The 19,304-nt window shown below is 41.8% G+C and overlaps 1 long non-coding RNA gene across 2 annotated transcripts in view; it reads right to left on the bottom strand.

The window, feature by feature from the left end:
* Window positions 1-19,304, bottom strand: part of LOC112993271 (uncharacterized) — a 436,804-nt gene that overhangs the window by 12,761 nt on the left and 404,739 nt on the right. For both annotated transcript variants that reach the window (XR_010389663.1, XR_003261690.2), the window contains 3 exons: window positions 8,363-8,456; window positions 7,184-7,255; window positions 299-409 (listed from right to left, as the gene is read on the bottom strand). This is a non-coding gene — a long non-coding RNA (uncharacterized LOC112993271). The remainder of the gene's footprint in view (window positions 1-298; window positions 410-7,183; window positions 7,256-8,362; window positions 8,457-19,304) is intronic.

The following is a 19,304-nucleotide window of genomic DNA, read 5'->3' as shown; positions in this document are numbered from 1 at the left end:
TTATTATTATTATTGCAGGGGGATTTTGGTGCAGTAGAAGGAGAATATTCTGATTTTGGAAACCAATTCTACAGGAACAAACTGCAGTCGAGCTGTAATTATTACTATTACCTTTTTTTTTCTTGCTTTAAAATAGTGGGCTGGAATTTTCCAAGGCTGGCATGGATGCACGGGGTTCTCCCCTGCTCCCAGCCGGCAGGGACCACACAGCTGAGCAAAGGTCGGGCCTGCATCCACCCAGGCATCTTGCTATTCCTCATCACCAGTGCAGTTCATGAATTTCTACGGTCAGATTTACCTTTCTTGTAAAGTCTTGGCAGAGAGCTGCTGGCCTATGCCCATGTCCCATCTGGATAGTCTGCAGTGGTCTGTCTGTGCTCACCCAGTAACAGCCACGTGGCCGTAAACCCTGTAGGAAAAACCAAGGTATGTTAGATTGCCAGGATCCCAAATGTTTTTGTTCATTCCTTAGACTCTAATTGAAGTATCCTGTTGGACAGTGAATGACAGCGGTTGTGACACATGCAGAAGTCTGTATGCATGTGCTTAGGAGTTTTTTCTGTAAATGTTCACAATATAAACCACGAGTGGCATCTACCTGAGTCTTTTGGGCACATGGTGACAGGGGCAATTAATAAAAATGGATAGAGCACTTTCTGAATTCTGTAAGGTCTAGTGATCAGCTCTCTTCTCAAGACAGAAGTGGCCAGAACCACATATAAAACATTAAAAAAATATATAAAAGAACCAGGACCAGCTGGGTACTTTGATAAGCTATTGAATTTTCCAAAGGGGGGGGGGGGGGAAATCATTGCCAATCCTCTGTTTTGAAAATGACTTGAATGTCCAGAGGATCCAGACATAAGCTATGAACTTCCAGCTTTTCAGCCTAGTAATTCCTTTCTAAAATCCATTTGGTAGCTTCATGTAAAGCATAATCGGGTACTTCCAAGGGAGATTTATCTTTGCCTCCTCAAAAAAATTATTGGCTTTTAGTGAAAATATGGCCACAACACAAATCTGAGATCATTCTGACAGTTTACATGACATGGTACATATCTTCTGAAATAAAATAAATGCTACTTTGTCTCCCTGAGACTTGGCTCGTCCTTCATTTTTCTGTGCAGTCCTAATCCTTTCATCTATAAATGCCTCTTGAAGAGGAGGCACTCATTCAAATCCAGTTTGTAAGAGCTTGATATCGTGGGAGGGAAAGAAAGGCAGAAGAAACGGGTGGGAAGAATAATCACCTCTAAGGAAAGCAGCTTACTATTTCTGGAGCCAGGCAAAATCATCTTGGATGAGTATCAAACATACAACACAGCCAAAATGTTTTATTTTTAACTTTTTTTCCCTGCTAAAATGGAACATTTGACAAGGCTGTCCCTTTAAATCTCCTCTCCACTTTCTCACTTCACCAAGTTTTGAATTTGCTATGCTTCTCAGTCCTGCGTGGTGTGTGGGTGTCAGCAATATGCAGGTGATGTTGTTTTTCATTCCCTCACACTGAGTTTCATTGACACCATCATTCCACAACCCTCCTCCCACCCTTCTACCACCTCTTCATTTTCAACAGTGTTCTTCCAGGCCCTTTGGGTCAACACACTTTAAAAATGTGCTGCCTTCACCATTTAAACTCTGCTTCATGAAAGGGAAGCTTCATGACTCTCTCTCATTCTCATGTCCTTGTTGATATGGAGATGAAAAATATGTCCAATATATTTTCACTTCAGTAATCCCATTCAGTGATAATCTCTTTGCCACATAAAACGAAAGGATGACACAATATCTGCGGTGGAGAACAGACTGACCGACAGTATACTCTGAAGGAATTAGGAAGATTTATTGTTTTTCTTTCATTATTTTTTTAATAAACAAAACATATTCCTTATAAATCATCACTCCTGCATATTGTTTGGTGTTAGAATATCAACTTTTTATATAGCTTTATTAAATAAATCATGGAAATAAGCCCTTGGGTAAGATATTTTGTCATAACTTTAATCCAGTCAACAAACATTCCAGGATAAATAACAAAAGCTTTGGCTTTTTTTTCCCCCGTGGGATAAATCATTACTTGAGCAACTGTAAATTTGCAAAAGAGATGGTTGTTGGACATACAGAAGAAAAAAGCAAGCACTTATTCATACTGACAGAGAGAAGCTCTCTAAAAGCCCTGCTCGCCTCTTCTTCAAAGGATCTTCCCACTCCTAGTAGCCATGGGGCTCTTCTGAAAATGAAACGCAAGCTGAACAAAGCCCTCAGGACAGAAGTGATGCATGGGCAACACCACATACGGGAGCCCTTGGGACTGCACTGCCAACCAAATGTCAACCTGTGAGCCAAAACTCTTCCTCGGCTTTGTTTTCCTCCACACGAACAGGAACTTGTGCTATATTCATCTGTCATTGCTTGTCACTAGCTCACTCGGAGTAGTAAGTGTCGATACACCGAGTCAAAGCTCACCCAGCTTCCTGGCCTGTCTCCACTCAGTCACTTGTAGCAGCTAAAATACCTGCCCTTTTCAATGCTGCTCTGGCTTTTATGTCAGTGGGGAGGTAATGGCTAGCGTATTCTAAATTACTCAAGTAGTGCAGGACTCCACGCCACCCGTTTTGGCAATAAACATCTAAATAGCTGCTGAAAGATGGGCTTTAATGCTTGTGAAATTTTTACACAAAACCACAATCTAGCCTTTAGTCCTTTAGCTTAGCTAGTATCTCCTTCATTATGGTTATGTTAGAGATAGATAGTTGCCTGTGATTATTTACTGAGCCAATTAATGAGTTATATTCAAAATGTGAATGAGAGCATATTGGGCAATTCAAAGGTTGAAAGGCTATATTGAAACACATCTGGTCATAATTAAGATTAACTGTACAATTTCATTTGGCCAAACATAATTACTTGCAACTAAATGAATCTCATCTCAGCTGATTGACACATACACCACATAGCCATCACAAGCAAGAGACAAGACAGGTGACTTGCTGAAAAAAGTAGAGAAGAACATGCTTCTGGGAATGACCTATAGCAAGAACAGGGAAGAAAAAGAAGAAGAAGAAAAAAAAAAGACAAAACCCCCATATTACTGCCAATTAACTTCACACAGAGTTCAGGATCCAGTTTTTTTTTTAAAGGTACTTTCCCACCCTAAGGCAATGCCTTCTGTTATTTTCTGGACTGTCTCTCCTGTCAGGTTAAATGCAGGTATAATGACATGGTTGCAGTGACTATGGTTTTGTCCTTCATTGTGATTACCTAACTCTATGAATGGAAGCTACTGAAAAGAGGAAAAGCAGGTGTTTTTGGTGAGTGCATGACAGTAATCAAAGTGACTGATGGCACGTGCAGTAGTTGCTGATTTGCCAGTGCAAAGCCAATGGTGAAGGTACTTAGCATTTGTCTAGAAGTGGTACCTATACATCCTGCTGTATAAGGCTCTGTAAAAACACAGAGCAAACCAGTAAGTCTTTTTCAAAGGCAGAATTTCTCTTTGAATTGTCATTTGCGTAGTGTTTGTAACCACTACTACTTTCACTGTCTTCTTTCTCCATCTAGAAACGTGTTATTACTTCAGCAAACGTTGCGATTGTGCATTCATGGGTTTGTAGGTGCAGGGCACCAACAGCTTGAAGTCTAGCTACAGAATTACTAAGAAGGTGTTAGAGAAAGGAAATTCTTAACTGGAAATTGCTTTTCACTAAATGTTTTCTTGCCAGGAAAGTCTGACTTTCCCCCAAAGCCATACTTCACCATGGATTCTGCAAAAATGACAACTTTAATGAAAAGTCAATCCTTTTCCTATGCTAGAAGTCCACATAAGCTGGCATCCATAGCAGCACCCAACTAACCCAACGAAAGCATTTGGTGATTCTCTGATTACTACCTGTTATTACAAATGATCTTTTGCTTCTGATTTTGAAAAAAAATTACACATGAAACTTACTTAGGGTAAGTTCAGTTGAGCAGGTTCAACAGCAATGATAAGAAAAGGTAAGGATACTTACAACCATAAGCAGTACTGATAAACAGCTGGGCTTATACCGCAATGATTAATGATTTTTTTTTCTTTTCTTATATATTATTTAGACTCTTCTTACAATTTTGTTTACAGCACATCCTAACATAAGGTGCCATATGGCAGGAGATGGGTGGGTGCTAACAAGAGCACATATGAGAGAACCATGGTCTCTAGATAACCCTTTCCTGGTCACCCTGGCAGCGCTCTGATTTGAGGCTTCTGCCTGGGGACAATTGAGGTTTGCTGTAGACTTTCCCTGGTATCAGCCCAGGTGTATGGGTGGCCATCTGGCACATGAATAAATTAATGAACATTATGACTATTCCAAGCCTGTGTCTTTCAAGGGGATACATTACAGGGATGCTTCATGATACTGTCAAGTAATACTGAGAACTCAGAGGCTTTAGGTTTGTTCCCGATCTCGGACCATGACTGCAGGTGTTGGTGCAGGTCTACCTGCGTGCTCAGGGTGTATCCACCCATAAGGCACACCACCAATATGCAGCTGTGAGATGGGGCTCCCTTAGAAAGCAAAGGGAGAGCAAGAGTGCTACCACCAGCGCGGCCCTTTTGTTTCATTTCATTTCATTTCCCAAAGTCTTATGCATCTTGCTTACCAGTCGTGTCCTGCTGCTTCGTTCGAGACAGTGCTAAACAAACAGCCTTTATTTTTGGCTGTTTCTCAGAGCCTTGAGGGAGCATTGCATAGGCACTGCATACATGTTTATCTGGGATATTCTGCACAGAAGTCTAGGAATGGAGAAGATCTCTGTGGTCTCTGCTGTTGCCATGGCTTAAAAACATCATTTTGTAATTGTGCTGATGCATCTGCAGCTTTATCAGGTATATTTACTCTCCCCCCCCCAACACTGTATTTCATCATTTTCAAGGCAGTTAGGTTCTAATAGGGAGACAGATTGATATCCATATGTCGCCCTTTGGAATGGATACTTTCTGCCCAATAACCACTTTGGAGAGGAAGCCATTGCTCTTCTCAAACAACCAAGGCTCAATAAATCTTAATCCTGCTAAAAAATAACTCTGAGAGGAGCCAGGGGATACTATGGTTCAGTGTCACTGCAACCAAACATTCAGACAGCACCCTTCTCTTCTACTATAGACCCTCATAAGCCTTTGGATTTATTTTTAAAGTAAATTATTTAAATGTGGGACTAAATCCTTATTTTTAATAGTAAAATTTGGATTTTATACTCTTCTAGTCTATTATTTGGCCTATTGAAAGGAATTATAGGTTTCGTCACATGACATCTGATTTCAACCTGTCACAGCACCTACCTTGTGACATTCTTGTCAAGGCTAACAGTCAGCACACGAACATGCAGCAGAGCATCTCTGTGAGGCTAGACCAAAGGTTCACACGGTTCAGGGTGGGTGCACATGGCAAAGTAAGGAGCAAGCAGATAGGGTGCTTGTCCTTTATACTCCCCCTCCTCTGACCACTTTCAGGTCAGGGGACTTCCAGGGCCAGTTACAGTTTGTCTGACCAGTAACCCACAAAGGATCTAAGTGTTTGTCCCATCTCCTCTGTAACCCATGCAAACTTCTTGCATCCATAGTGTCCTCTGAGACAGCTGAGAACAGCATTAAAATGCAAATGAAAACAAAAAAGCACAGACAATGGCAAGTATGTTTGAAATCTTTAGCTAGACACTTTAAACTTTGAAAAAAACTGGATGGAACAAAAGGCTGCAGGATTTGTCTCTCTGTGCTTACCCAGCCTTCAGTATGTTACTCTCCTGTCCCAGCTTTCATAGGAAAAAGACTGCTGTTGGGGATCGATGCAGGTGTCTGGGCCAGCATAGCTGCACTTGCAGCGGCCTCAAGGAGGGAGCTGGGACCAGAGCTGCTCCGGTGCTGGTGGTGTGTGACACTGCTGGGTAGCTGTGAACCACGTCAACAAATTGGCTCCCTCACAAAGAAACAACAAGCCTACTTCCATGTTTCACCTTAATCCTGATGACCCAAGCCCTCAACATTATTCAGACATCATCTACTTAAGCCCCTTGAAGAGCCAGTCCTGTTTCAGGCGTACGAGCATCTGTAATCTTACTGCAACCAGTGCCTAAAGCTGGAGAAATGTGTCAGGAACTTCTGGACTTGGGCCTCTGTTCTAGATTCATGCTAGAAATACTTCCTATGAATATTTTACAACTCTTTAAAAATGAATTCATTTTGCACAAATACCTTTTGCATTTGCTTCCTATGAATATTTATGCAGCTGGCTTTTGCTGTGTAAAATCCACATGGAAAAGTATTTCTAAACCTGCTCTCTGGAATACGCGTACTGGCAGTGCTTTCACACACTCCCAATCAGCGAGCAGAAGTGGCACCAGGTGCCTTCTGGGATCAGTGGCTGCTATCTGTTGTGCTGGGAGCCTCAGCAGGCAGCAATGTCTTCTTGTCAAACACTCAGGAGCTCTGTTTTTAATACCTCTTAGTCCCAAAATAGTTTTTTTAAACCAGTGGGCAAGCCAGCAAAAGGTTCCCTGAAAAGGAACAGGAAAACAGCCCAAATTCCTATTTTGTATCTACATCATGATCTACATCTTCAGAAGCCACATAAAACATGTGCATGAGATGAGATAAACCATAAATCGCTTCACCATGCAGCTTTTACATCAAAGAGCACATACCACGCTGCCACTGATGTAGTGGACAAACACCTGTCCCAAAACAGAACTAGGGAGAGCGCACTGAGCACAGCCTCTGGGACCCGCCGCTGCCCGCTAGGCGAAGCGTGCTCAGCAAAGCCATGTGAACGGCAGAAATCAAACAAAACAGGGCGAGCTGGGGTGGGCCGCAGAGGTGGTTATGTCGTGGTATCTGGCACGAGTATTAAATAATGTTTTCTCTTGTAACCAACAGCCTTAAAAATAATAATGAAAAAAGACCCCCCCCAAACTGTATAGACTTTTAGGTGAGCATAGGACAAGGACAAGGAGAATATTTTTCATGTTTGTTTCTTATATGCAAGAATTATTAAGAACATGCTCATTTTTTGTTTATACACATATGTTTAAAAATATAAACAGTATGTTATACATTTAATATAAAATACAATAAATTTGTTTATTTATTCTACTAATATATATAGATATTAAAAACTATATAGAAATTACATAATTATAGCTAATGTACCTGGGAATTTTCTTCTTATCCACCTGCACTTCCTTTCTTTTCTTTCCTGCTAAGTCCTTGTTACTTGTGACTCTGTGTGGAAAAAAAAAATCATGCTTAAAATATTACATCTGTGTCTGAATATATATATATTCAGTTTAAGTTTTACAGTTGCTGTCTCCTATCATAATTAAATTGTGCCTTTCTTTTTCTTACTCTCATTAGAGAATAACTCTCTGAGCACAAGTATGCCATTAATTACTTTGTCTAACTGCATCTTATTCTGTCTGATTTATCTCATCCATAGTAAACAGGTACCATCTTTTTCAAGTTCTCTCTCTACAGAAGTTTTTCTATGACACTAATCATTTTGTCTCCATTCTCCGGAGACCTGTTTCTGCCATTCACATTTCTGAGACGTGGCCAGCAGAACACAATATTCGAGATGAAGGAGTGCTGACTTATAAAGTGGCATTATGTTGCTTTTATTATTAATCTGTATTCCACATCTAGCTGTGTTAACATTCTGGTTGCCATTTGACTACTCTCTTGTACATTGAGCAAAGGTGTTTATAATGACTACAGGTCCCTTTCCTAAATTACTACAGTTAATTTAGACTCCAAGCATGTGTGACAGCTGTTTAAAGGCTTCCTGACTGGCATTGCTTAGCACAAAGCATTTAATAGCACATTGCCCAATACACTGGGGTTGGCTTCTTACATATTACAAATTAGTCACTGCTTCAAGTAGACTGAGACGAACTTTAAATACGTATTTTTTTTTTAATTTGCAGCACCTCCGTCCTTGCCACAGTTCCTGCGTGGGGCAAGCCCGTGGAGCCCACACAGCCCGACTTGCAAAGTGTTGAGGAAGGAGTGGTGATAAACCCCCCCACCTCGGCTTTATATGCTAACCAGAACGGCTAAATGAAACAAGTATTTCTTAGTGAAGTTAATATTGCTGTACCTTTGTCACTGTACCGGACTGCTTCAAGAAACAGCCCTCAGCATTTCCCACCTCTAGAATACATGCACAAAAGCCCCTCTTTGCTTTCAGCAGTGCTAGGATCAGACCATACAATCCATACAATTATCCATACAATTTCTGCTCACAAACTGCCATAGTGTTTTCATAAAGGGAAGCTGATCATATGGTTAAGTTGTCCATTTTAGTCTCACAACATCTCACTTTGGCCCTACCATATTTTTCCTCTGTGACTCAAAGAGGCATCCCTTGGGGTTGCGGGGCATGTTTTTCTGCAAATGGGGTGTTATGTCTATCCAACTCCACAGGCTGTGAAGGAGAAAGAAAGTAATGTAATGAAAAAAAGCAGAAAAAAAAATTCAATCAAGCAGGCACCATTATGGACTCATTTACATACTGTAGTGATGCATGTCAACAAAGTTGCATGTGGTTTGAATCTAGAAGGTCTTGAAAAAGCAACAAACACCCTGTATGGCCTAGATCCTGGCATGGCTTTTAGTTTCCAAGACTTCTACACAGAGGAACCATTTTGACATTCAAAGCCGAGCAGAAGCTAAGCTATAATTTCAAATTAGGGTAAGTAAGTAGCCTAAACGTCCCTCTGTCTCCTTATGCAAATGCAGACCCAAGGTTTACAACATCTGCTAGAAAACGCCAAAGTGGGTCAAAAAAATACACTGCCATTTTCTGCACTTCAGGCTTGCAGACTTCTTGTTGTTGATCATTTTAGAGTTTTTTTTTTGCACAGCTAACATTACTGTCAGTTGGAATACTAATGGACATCAACATAAACATCATCACCAGGGCTGTTCAATGAAACTATCTAAGGCTGATTGTCTTGAAATTAGCTTGACTCGTATCTGAAAATTGCCAGTGATTAGCTGATTATGGTTTGAATTGAACTCAGATTGCCACAAAAAGCTACAAAAGTCATCTTCAGATATATTCTGCTAAATGACGCCTCAGTTGCTGCCAGCACTTGCATTAGGGATGAAGTTCTATTACCACATCACATTGACGGCAGTCTTTTAAAATATATATTCTGCCTGGGGAGAATCTGTCTCCTGGGGAAAATTCTGTCTTTTTGCTTTTTAACCTACTCACCAGGTTAAAAAAAAAAAAAAATTGAGATGGTGCTAACAGCAGAGCAGATTAAAATATCCTCCCTATAAGCAAAACTTGTTTCCCCACCGTAAATACAGTTATTATAATTACAGAGTAGTTCATTCGTAGTGTCTTATTAGGAACCTTCCCTTCTATACCAATAGTATGTGACATTTACAATACTTATAAATCAATGAAATCCCCAGTGCCAAAAATGCTGATAGATGTTAATTCCATTTAAAAATGTAAGCCACGCATCATTTTGTAGTAAAGTTCTGTGAAAACTTCTGCTTTTTTAAGTGAAATCCTACTGATTGAAGATTTTTCTGTTACAAACAATAAGAAGAGCTTATCAGTCTCACTAAATCCAGAAACCCCAAGGTGTCCAGTTGTTACATGTATGTGCCTATGGTTCCTACAGCTGGGAATAAATGCAGTTCAGCGCCACGACAAGAAGTCCCTTGCTGTCTCGAAGCTGGCCAGTTCTGAGCTATGGCTGTGCATGGTTGCCAGCCAGCTCCGCTTTCAAATGTCTAAAACTGTTTTCACCCCACAGGAAAGACCTTCACACTCGTCAAAGGGGAGGAAGTACTGGAGCTGCAGCCCGTGCTGCCCCGGCCACCTTTCTGCCCGAGCCCGCGCACTGCACAGGGAGGCGTTACAGAGGCGCCCGTGAGTAAGTCGTGACTCACGTTTAGTTCACGTACGAATGGGCAAGGGGACTCTGCCATGCCATCTCTCACAGGGGTCAGTTTAAAATACTTGCAATTGGTAGGTCTTTCTCATTTGGCCATACTCATCTGCCCACAACAGAAAAAATACTAATTTGACTCTTCTGGTTTAGTAATTCTCCTTCATTATCTTATCAAACTGTCAAAAAGTCAAAGATACGGGCTGAGAAACCTCAGGTAACCTGGACAAATTATTAATTTTGATGGTGACTCAAGCAACCTGCTATTTTTTTCTCTCCCTGGTTAAGGTCCCGTCCTTCTCCACCAGGAAGGGAGACAGTCCCGCGAGCGGGCACTGCGTGGTCCCCAGAGCCCCGGGGGGTGCACAGGGGTCCCCACGCCTGCCGCCGCGGTGTCTCTGGGAGCTCCTCATTCCCCGCGGCCTCGCGGATGGGGTGGGCAGAGCCGTGGGCCGTACATGGGGTTTCCAGCCCACTCTGCGTGAGGTGTGCAGGGGGACGGCCCGGGCTCGGAGGCCTCGGCTGCCCGGTGAGGGCGGGCAGGCGGTGCCACCGTGTGCCCGTGCAAGCGCCTGGCCGGCAACGCGGGGTGCTGCGCTTGCCCCCGCAGCGGCGCTGGAGGCCTGAGGAGCCAGGGACGAGTCGAGATCCCCCCAGCACCAGCAACGGGCTCCAGCTCTGTCAGCACTGATCACCACACCATAACAACTGTGCCAGGACGGCAGCCACTTAGTAAGCTTTAATATTTAATTTAGAAACAATAGCAGGTCATTTCAATAATTAAATTCAGAGGAACACACAGACGAATCGCAATACCACCGCGGTTTCACTTTGTTTGGCACCGGCGTGTACACTGCCTAGAGAAGTAACCCTCGGCGCGCAGGAGGTGAAGGCGTCCCAGGCCGCGCGGCAGAGCGGCCCCGTCCTGCTGCGCCGCGGGGCCAGGAGCGAGGCCGGCTGCTCCGCCACCGGCACCACGGGCAAGAGGCACACGGGCTCCTCGGGAAGCACGGCGGGAAGCTCCGCTTTGCCAGGCTGTATGAGCACGTGAACCCTCAACACAAGGGTTTATTTTTTTAAAATCCAAACTAAAATAATTATCTTTACTGAACTTTAGGCTCGTGGCTTTGATCAGAACACTGCTGATGTCAGCTAAAAAGCAATATATAAACGTAGCCTAATTATAGATGTTAATTATTTCAACATGACTAATTACTATTTATTTCTTAAATAACTACCTGGCCATAGGTCAGTAATGTTGAGGAACACGTTTCCTCACGCACAGCAGTAGAGCACGCACACGCCAGGCTGCCTGTTGGCCCTGCAGAACCTCTAGTCCCCGCGCGAGGCACGGCTGTGGACGCGGGGCTGAAGCGCTGGCTGCTTGGAGGTAACAAGGCAATCCTTTGTGCAGTTGTTTAAAATACTGTCTTTTTATGTCAAATGGCAGCACGAAGCAGCTGTAGATTGCAACTGCCCTACCAGCAGCTAATGCCAAGCTAAGCACAAAGTCAATGCGAAACTGTGGCGAAGCAGCCAGCGACTCCGTAAAGTGTCAGCGCAGTCACATCCCCTAGGCCTCCTGCCCCAGCCGGGGCAAGGCCCAGCTGGGCACCCGTTACTCCCTGTGTCCTGCCAGCTGGCCCAGACACCACTGGAAAAGCCCCCAACCTGGTCATCCCCGGCACACTAGGTCACTGCCCCACTGAAGGATGCCCTTGCGACGGGGGGACAGTCGGTGATCCCATCGGTCACAGCTTCGGGCACCCCAGGAGGTTGCTTCACCCGCCTGCCAGGTTTGCCATGCCCTACTGCACACCGCAGAACAGCCGTTTAATTGCAACAAATGGGTGATGCGTCAGTGGGAAACTGCACACCCCAAATGACAGTGGCGAAGGACCAAGCATGAGGCCTGTTATGCTATTTATTTTGCAGAGGCAGCAAACTTCGGGCCACAGGCAGACCATACCCTCATAAGCTGTCACAGCAAAGTCCGATAGTGAGACGAAGCCCTTATCTCCACAGCTAAATTATGTAATGCATAAAAAAAGAGATACTTTACTCTTGATGAAATATATTGAATATAACATACATACATACATACATAAAACTTAAAGATGTAAACAAAATATATTAATCTTAAATAGTCAAAATGGTGTTGCAGACATACATAAAACTTAAAGATGTAAACAAAATATATTAATCTTAAATAGTCAAAATGGTGTTGCAGACAATCTTATTCCTCTTTCTTTACCTCATTTGCATCTGTTTGATTTCTGTTCAGCTTTCCTCACCTCTTAGGACCATAACCAAACTCCAGCATCTCTGCTGGTTTTATTTTTTCTCATCTTCATATAATGCTGCCTGGATTCAGCAGCCGCCTTGCTGGGACTTTGCTTTCCTCTTCGATGCCTATCAAGGCATGGCAGTTTTCAAGTCGAGCGGAGGCTGCCTGGGAAACGTGCCCGCTCGGTGCCTGTCCCGTATCATGCCCCCCGGGCCCCTGCGCTCTCTTTTCCATGCAGCACAATCTGATTTCCTATTACCAGCCAGACGCAGCCAGCGAGTCAATGGACAAGCGAAGGAGATTGCCTATTTCCCTGCTGCTATCGACAGGTCATCAATGCTGCCCCCCCCCCCCGCAGCAGCGCCGTCCCCCGACACTTTGCACAGCTGGCTTCAGGATTATTTCTGTTCTCTGCCCATCACAAAACCCCTTTATCTCTATCAACCTATTAGCAATTGGCTATTTTACCTTCAGTTCAATTATGTTCCCAGAGAAAGAACAAGCTATGAAAGTGCCTTTTGGACAAACATCAAATGTATTTCTTGATGAATTGCAACCTGAAAAACTACTTGAAAGCTTTTGAAAAGCAAAGTCTATTAGGCCTTTCAATAAAATCATGCTGTACAATAATACTTTTTTCCTCCAAGGATGGTAAATATAATAGAGCAATGCCTGTGATTGACTGGAACTTGTACTTCTCAGTTGGTGTTTGTGTTTTCATTCCTGTTTTTCCTGGGATCCCAAAGCCCCAATTAAATAACGATCCATCACTGAAACAAGTCCTAGTCAAGCAGGACGTCAGCAGCCCCCAGAGTAAATAGAGTCTGCATGCCACTGAATTTGTGATCACTAAATAGCACCTGGTGGGCTTGGTTTTAAACATAGTTCACCAAACTCTGCAGGCCAAGGCTAAACAGCTGATGGCGAACTGGCACAGCTGTAAACTCAGCTGAGCAGGTGGACCCATTTCCTGGGATCCCCCAGTCGAAGGCGCTAGTCGGGGCAGGATGCTGTTGTCCAGGTCGGTCACGCAGTATCTTCCAAAAACCAGCCACCACCCTAGCTTTAACTCTGATGTGGGCCCTAAACTAGAAACACTTGTTAAAGTCAAAACACTGTTTGCTGTCAACCTTAAATACAGCTGACCAAGTATGTCTAAACCTAGTTTAACTGGAGGACATGGCCTTGGCAAGACTAAATTGCTATCAAAAAGTTATGGGTAATCTTCCAGAGTAGAGGGAGAAATTTTTGTAATTAAACTTTGCCACTTTTCAGGTTCCACTGTGAATACAACCTTAACATTAACCTCAACACAGACAGAAATCTGCCTAGAGAGTACAATCTCAGTGCTAACGATTTCTCCCTAAAGGATAATGGCAAATGTACTTGACTTTACTCAACAAGCTCTTCTGTGCACAGTTGGAAAATTGGTTCCAAAGCACCTGCAAAATTAACCATATCCTAAGTGTGGCTTCTCCAGCATGAGAAAGAATCCCCCCCAATGTCCTTTCACAGCCCTTCCCCTACCGCCTGCAGCTTCTTCAGAGAACTCAGCAAACAGCTAGGGACTTAAAAAAGGAAAAGATGTCCAAGTCTTTGTAATGTAATTCTGAACTAGTTTTCCTGAAAGCCCTATGTTTTATTGTGCAAGAACACAAATATGTTGAAATCTGTTTTCTAATTTGCTGTGTGTTGAAATCGACTTTTTCCTTTAATTATGGATCCCCAAGTAACGCTGAAAAGTAATATTTGAAAGGAAGTAAAACAAACATGTTGAAATAAAACTTCATTAACACAGAAACTGATATAGTCTTCTTCATAGGTGCATTACCCACTGAGTTGTAATGCTCCCCTATGTTCCCGCTGGACTGCATTAGTGAGGTAAGCTCTGTTCCTCAAATAAACTCAAAATGAATCAAGACAAACTTCAGTCATAACTGTTTCTCCTAGACTTGGCTGCTTTCAGGATTCTGTCCCAAAGATTAATCTTTCCTTCTCAGACAGCATTCCCATTTTCTCCATATATATATATATATATATGTATATATACACATATACACACATACACACACACATATGGCTGCAGTAAAAATTTCCTTCAATAATGAGTTGGGCAAAGAATACTTCAAGTGTGTCAATAAAACCCTGTCTTTTAAGCAAGTGGGTTTTTCAAGCAACATATGTGCCAGAGGCAAACTGTCTCTTGGTTTGGAGAACAACAGCAACGACCATTCTTACACACAGGAAGCCACATGAGGAATCTGCTATTTGACAAATCAAAACTTTATTTTTAACAGTCTAAGTCCTTTGAGATTTACATTTACAATATACCCTGGTCCAATGGTTCAAAAACTGCATTGAACAGAAGGAAAAAAACCTCATACAGGCAGAGTCATATATCATTGAATAAGTTCCCTCAATATATTATTACACAAGAAAAAAAAATCTATTATATAAATTTGGGCCAACCTCAAAAAAATGATAAAAGAGAAAAGGTCATAAAGAAATCAAACAACTTCACAACTAATTATAGAACAACAATCCCCATAAGAACGATGTTCTGAAAGCAGTTGCTTTGTGGGCAGCATTAATGTCATCTAATAGCATTTTAATTTTTATTCTGCTTGCTCACCAGAACAATTAAGTAAAAATGGTAGAAAGTCATAGGGCATTTAAAGTTGCTGGCTTTTTTTTTAGGCGAATCATAGATTTTTTTTTCTTGAAGTACTGTGCCTCATTTATCACGAGCCAGTGAGGGCGCACATCTATCTTTAGACCCTAAGTAGAATCCAGAGGTCAAATCACTACAAGACCCTTTCTTTGAAGTGGCTGCGTTGCGATCCCCTGGGGACTCCAGACAGATGGGTTTTTGCTCAAACACACAAGCAGAAAATGTCAGAATGTCATTTTTGCAACACTTGATCTAAAGTGCCTGAGATCAACAAGACAGTTACAGGAGGGTTAAGCAAACAACCAAACCAAGCCCTCCAAAATACTACAGGTCATATGCTAAGCCAGGATGAGGCAATTAAGATCTTTTGAAAGCAACCTCAGTTTACTCAGTTTACACTAATCAACCTGCAAGAGTCCCCAACATCAGAGATAGCAAGGCAGGCACAATAGCTCAATGGTGGGGCTTGCACAGGAGTTCACTATTACCATTTTTGATGTCCAAGTAAGAAAAAAGAATAAGATATTTTGTAAGGGAAGGGGCTTTCTGCCAAGATGTACCGGGAAACAGATAAAAGATTGGTTATGGAGAACATTTGTATAAGCTTTCTCCTCATCAGTCCTCCAGTTGATGCTCTCAAGTGTCACCAGAGCTATACAGAAATTCATAATTGATTGGGAAGTAATATCAAAGCAGAAAGAGAGAAGATCCTTGAAAAGATGCAACCCTAAACCTTAAACCCTAAAAAGGAGTAGATGCCTTTTCTCTTCTTGCCATTTATTTGCTCCCTTCAAATGAAGATTTTTGCAAAAAGCAGCTTCTTGGTGAGAACCAGTTATTTATGGAAACCTCAAGGCAATAAACAGCCAGTACAAATAAACTCTAGAGAGAATTTCCTACTTAACATGTAAGCAGCAGAAATCAATATAGCTGGGTTAGATAGTAGAACCTCAGAATTACTCTTTCATTAAGTGGAGAGGAAAGCCTTTCTGATTGCACTTCTGTATTTAGGGCCTGTATTACTAGATTTTGGGGCCCACCAATATATAATGTTATATAACTGTATACAGGGTACAAGAGATGGGAAAGAACGAAGTGGCAGGTAAAATTATCTTCTCAGAAGTTCACAGCAGTGGGTAGAGAACATATGTTAATGACTATTACCTTGGTACAGTGCCTTTAATTATTTAAAGTTACTAATTCTTGTTGCTGTATTCCTTGATGTTGATGCACTGCTCTCTCATGCACTAAATTTTCCCCTGGTTTCACTTGAAATTGAAGAAATGTTTCCTTTTAAGCATACCCTGATTATGTTTTGCTAGCATCACAGCTTAAGCTGAGTTTCTTTAAAGTTGTATGTGAAACCACACCAAAATAAACAGTCAGGGTTTGCTTTTGCTTTCAGCATTTTGCTAAAAGCCTGCTCATGGGGTCTCTGCATATTATGCTCAAGCTTCAGATATGATTTAACTACCATGTTACAATATGACCCATTCCCAGGAACTTAATTATGTCTCAGCCTATGCTTGTGTATGATGAAAACAGGGAAATAGGTATGGCTAAATTCATTGATGCAATAACAATTTGCAATAATGCAGATGTTACATATGGACTGCAACAGACATAACTGCCAGCTACTTTATTACTATCATGGTGCGTTTGAGAAGCAACAGAAACCTGACTGAGATACAAACTCCAGGTTGTGACAGGAGAAGCACCTCCCAGAGAACCCCAAACTGTTTTCCCAGAAAGGAGACCAGACCACAATGAAGCTGTGGTGTGATCCAGCAGATCCCCATACCTCACTCATCAGTGGACCCAAACTGGGGAATGTAACTGCCCTTAATCCCGCCGACGCCTCCTAAGTGCTGTGTCACTTTGTTCTCCATTTCGTCTCCGTGAAATTGGAAATCCATGGATGCTATTAGAAAACTTCTCCCGTATCTATTCTGTGGAGGAAAGTCTGAGAATAAAGAAGATGGGTACAGAGTAGATTAAAAGGGTATTGTCAATAAGTCAATTGGTCTCTCCTCAGGTCTTATTTTCATATTTCCTTTCACACAATTTGGGAAGTTCTGCTGAAAACTGCATGACAATGGCAAATTTATCTGCAGTCTCTAAGAAAGATGTTATTTCCATGTTCTGCACTTGTTGAATAGTCTCTCAATTACAATGAATCTCCAACATCAGATTGGACCAAATAAACATAAAGCTTCTGAGATAAGAAGTTGACAGATGCTAGTTTTATCATCAGCAAGAAATGTCTGATGTTAAATTTCTCAACAATTAACAGAAAAGGTGGGAGAATCCAACATCAACAGCCCACAAAACAGCAAAAGGCTTTTCTGTAATTGTCTGCAGGGAAAAGAAAACCATAGTTCAATAGCCAATACCTACAAATATCCAAAGGGCTGACTGTTCCAGTATATGCCTGTCAATGGTACAATTCAACTACTAACAGTAAAATTTAAAAAAAGGACTCATGACCAGGGGACTAAAGCCTAAGTAAAAACACAAGTTCAATGTGTAAAAGTGAAAGTGGAAATCACAGTGAAAAGGTATACCATGTATATCTCTTCTCCTTCATTTGGTTTGCATTTTCTTTCACTTTTAATGCTATCAGTTTGCATATTTTCATTTTGTCTACTTACTTATGTAAAATGCATTTATCAATAATAATATATGCATTTTATTTACAAGACACAGTGCATGTAGAATAAATAAGGTTGGAAAGGGCCTGTAGAGGTCATCTGGTCCAGCACCTTACACAAATCAGGGCTGACTTTGAAATTATAGTTCTTTGTCCAGTTTGCACTATTGCTTTGGTAATCTTTTTTTTTTTTTTTTAAAGCAAACTAATTTTTTTTTAATTAAACACGATATCTATTACTGATTTCATTTGGGAGTAAATGTGAATTTGGATATCATCCTTTTTATTCTACTTCTTAGTAATGCTGGCTGAGAAATTCAGCTTCACTGCACTCAGTTCTCTACCCCTCTTCTGTGTAATCTAATGACTAGATTTGGCTGTTGATCATAAACTTCTCCTTCTGGCAGGCCTCTCTGGCTAATGTGGCTTTCTAAATGAGCTATGAAACCTTCTTTGTACATCCTAGTACAACAATGGCAGAGAAAAGAAGATGACTTCTTTGTAGCATGACATATACTGAACTTTTATTGTTAAAAATGTTTTCAACTTAAAGCTATTTTGGAATAAGGTAATATTTTACAGGCATTGGTCACATTCTTAAAAAAAATGTATAAAATCAGATGTTTCAAAATGAGCAGCCAGGATATCCCCAAGTTTACAACTTTTGCAGACATACTGAAAAATACTCTGCCTTAAATCAAACACCACCACAGTTTTTCGATGCAAATCCACTTTGTCAATGTTGAGGCTTAAATCAACATGAGCAGTAGAAAGGCATTTTTATAGTATGCTAAAGGAGTGATGTGAAGGTTTTACACAAGAATTTTACATCAGCTGTTAATCACCAGTTTTGTCAATATGGGACACGAACTTCTCTTACAGTTAGTGTTTCTGAGAAGCGGCATGTGAAGTAGGTAGCATAAATACACAAATGGTTTGCGCCCAGCCAGCTGTAAGAGAACTCCACAGCATATATTTTGTTAAAAACGCTGTCTAGAAAGATGGCATAAAAAAATTGATGGTACGTTCACGTTGTCATATCTGCTGCCTCTGGATCAACTTAAACTTCGGAAAGAGGAGCAGAGAAGCCGCTGGTCGACGGGGTCATGGGGCTCAGGGAGCCCCTGCAGCGCGCCGAGACCCCCGGGCACACCTGAAGGGAGCAGGGCGGCTCGCCAGCAGCAGTGGCACGCTTAGACCCAGCTGCACAGAAATGACGGAGAGACAGAATCTTCTCTGAAGGCCCCAGGCTACGCGTACGCTGGGACACCACCCCCCCACCAGCTGATGTTCAATAAACAGGGAAAGAACAGCTCTTCCCTTTGCAGTCAGACTGCTTCGCGTGGTGGTCAGAAGAGCACTGCTTTGCAAGCTTTCTATTTAGATCATCTCAGCCACCAAGCTGATTTAGAGTGGCCCTGTTCTAGGTTGGTCTGTCATCTTACCAAAAGCATAGCTTAGAGAGCAAAAAACTCTCAGGGAAAGGCCCATCACAGCCCTACTCTTCAAAGAGTTTCAATTTATTTAGAGTGGATTGTTGACGATTATAAATTATTTTGTAGGAAATCATCATTGAAAGAGAACACTTAAAAAGCAATTTATTTTAGAGGTTTAAGTGTGACTGGTTGTTTTAATTTGGTTGGTAGTCTTTAAAGGGGCAACATTTTAATTTAAGGGTCAACTTATTCTGAAAGGTTAACCAATCATGTAATCTAGATAAGGCTCAGTCTAAATGGATAAAGATGGCCACGCAT

Source organism: Dromaius novaehollandiae, chromosome 6, assembly GCF_036370855.1.
Source record: "Dromaius novaehollandiae isolate bDroNov1 chromosome 6, bDroNov1.hap1, whole genome shotgun sequence".
NCBI classification, from domain to species: Eukaryota; Metazoa; Chordata; class Aves; order Casuariiformes; family Dromaiidae; genus Dromaius; species Dromaius novaehollandiae.
The sequence above is the reverse complement of the archived record's forward strand: the minus strand, read 5'-3'. Positions and strand labels throughout refer to the sequence as shown.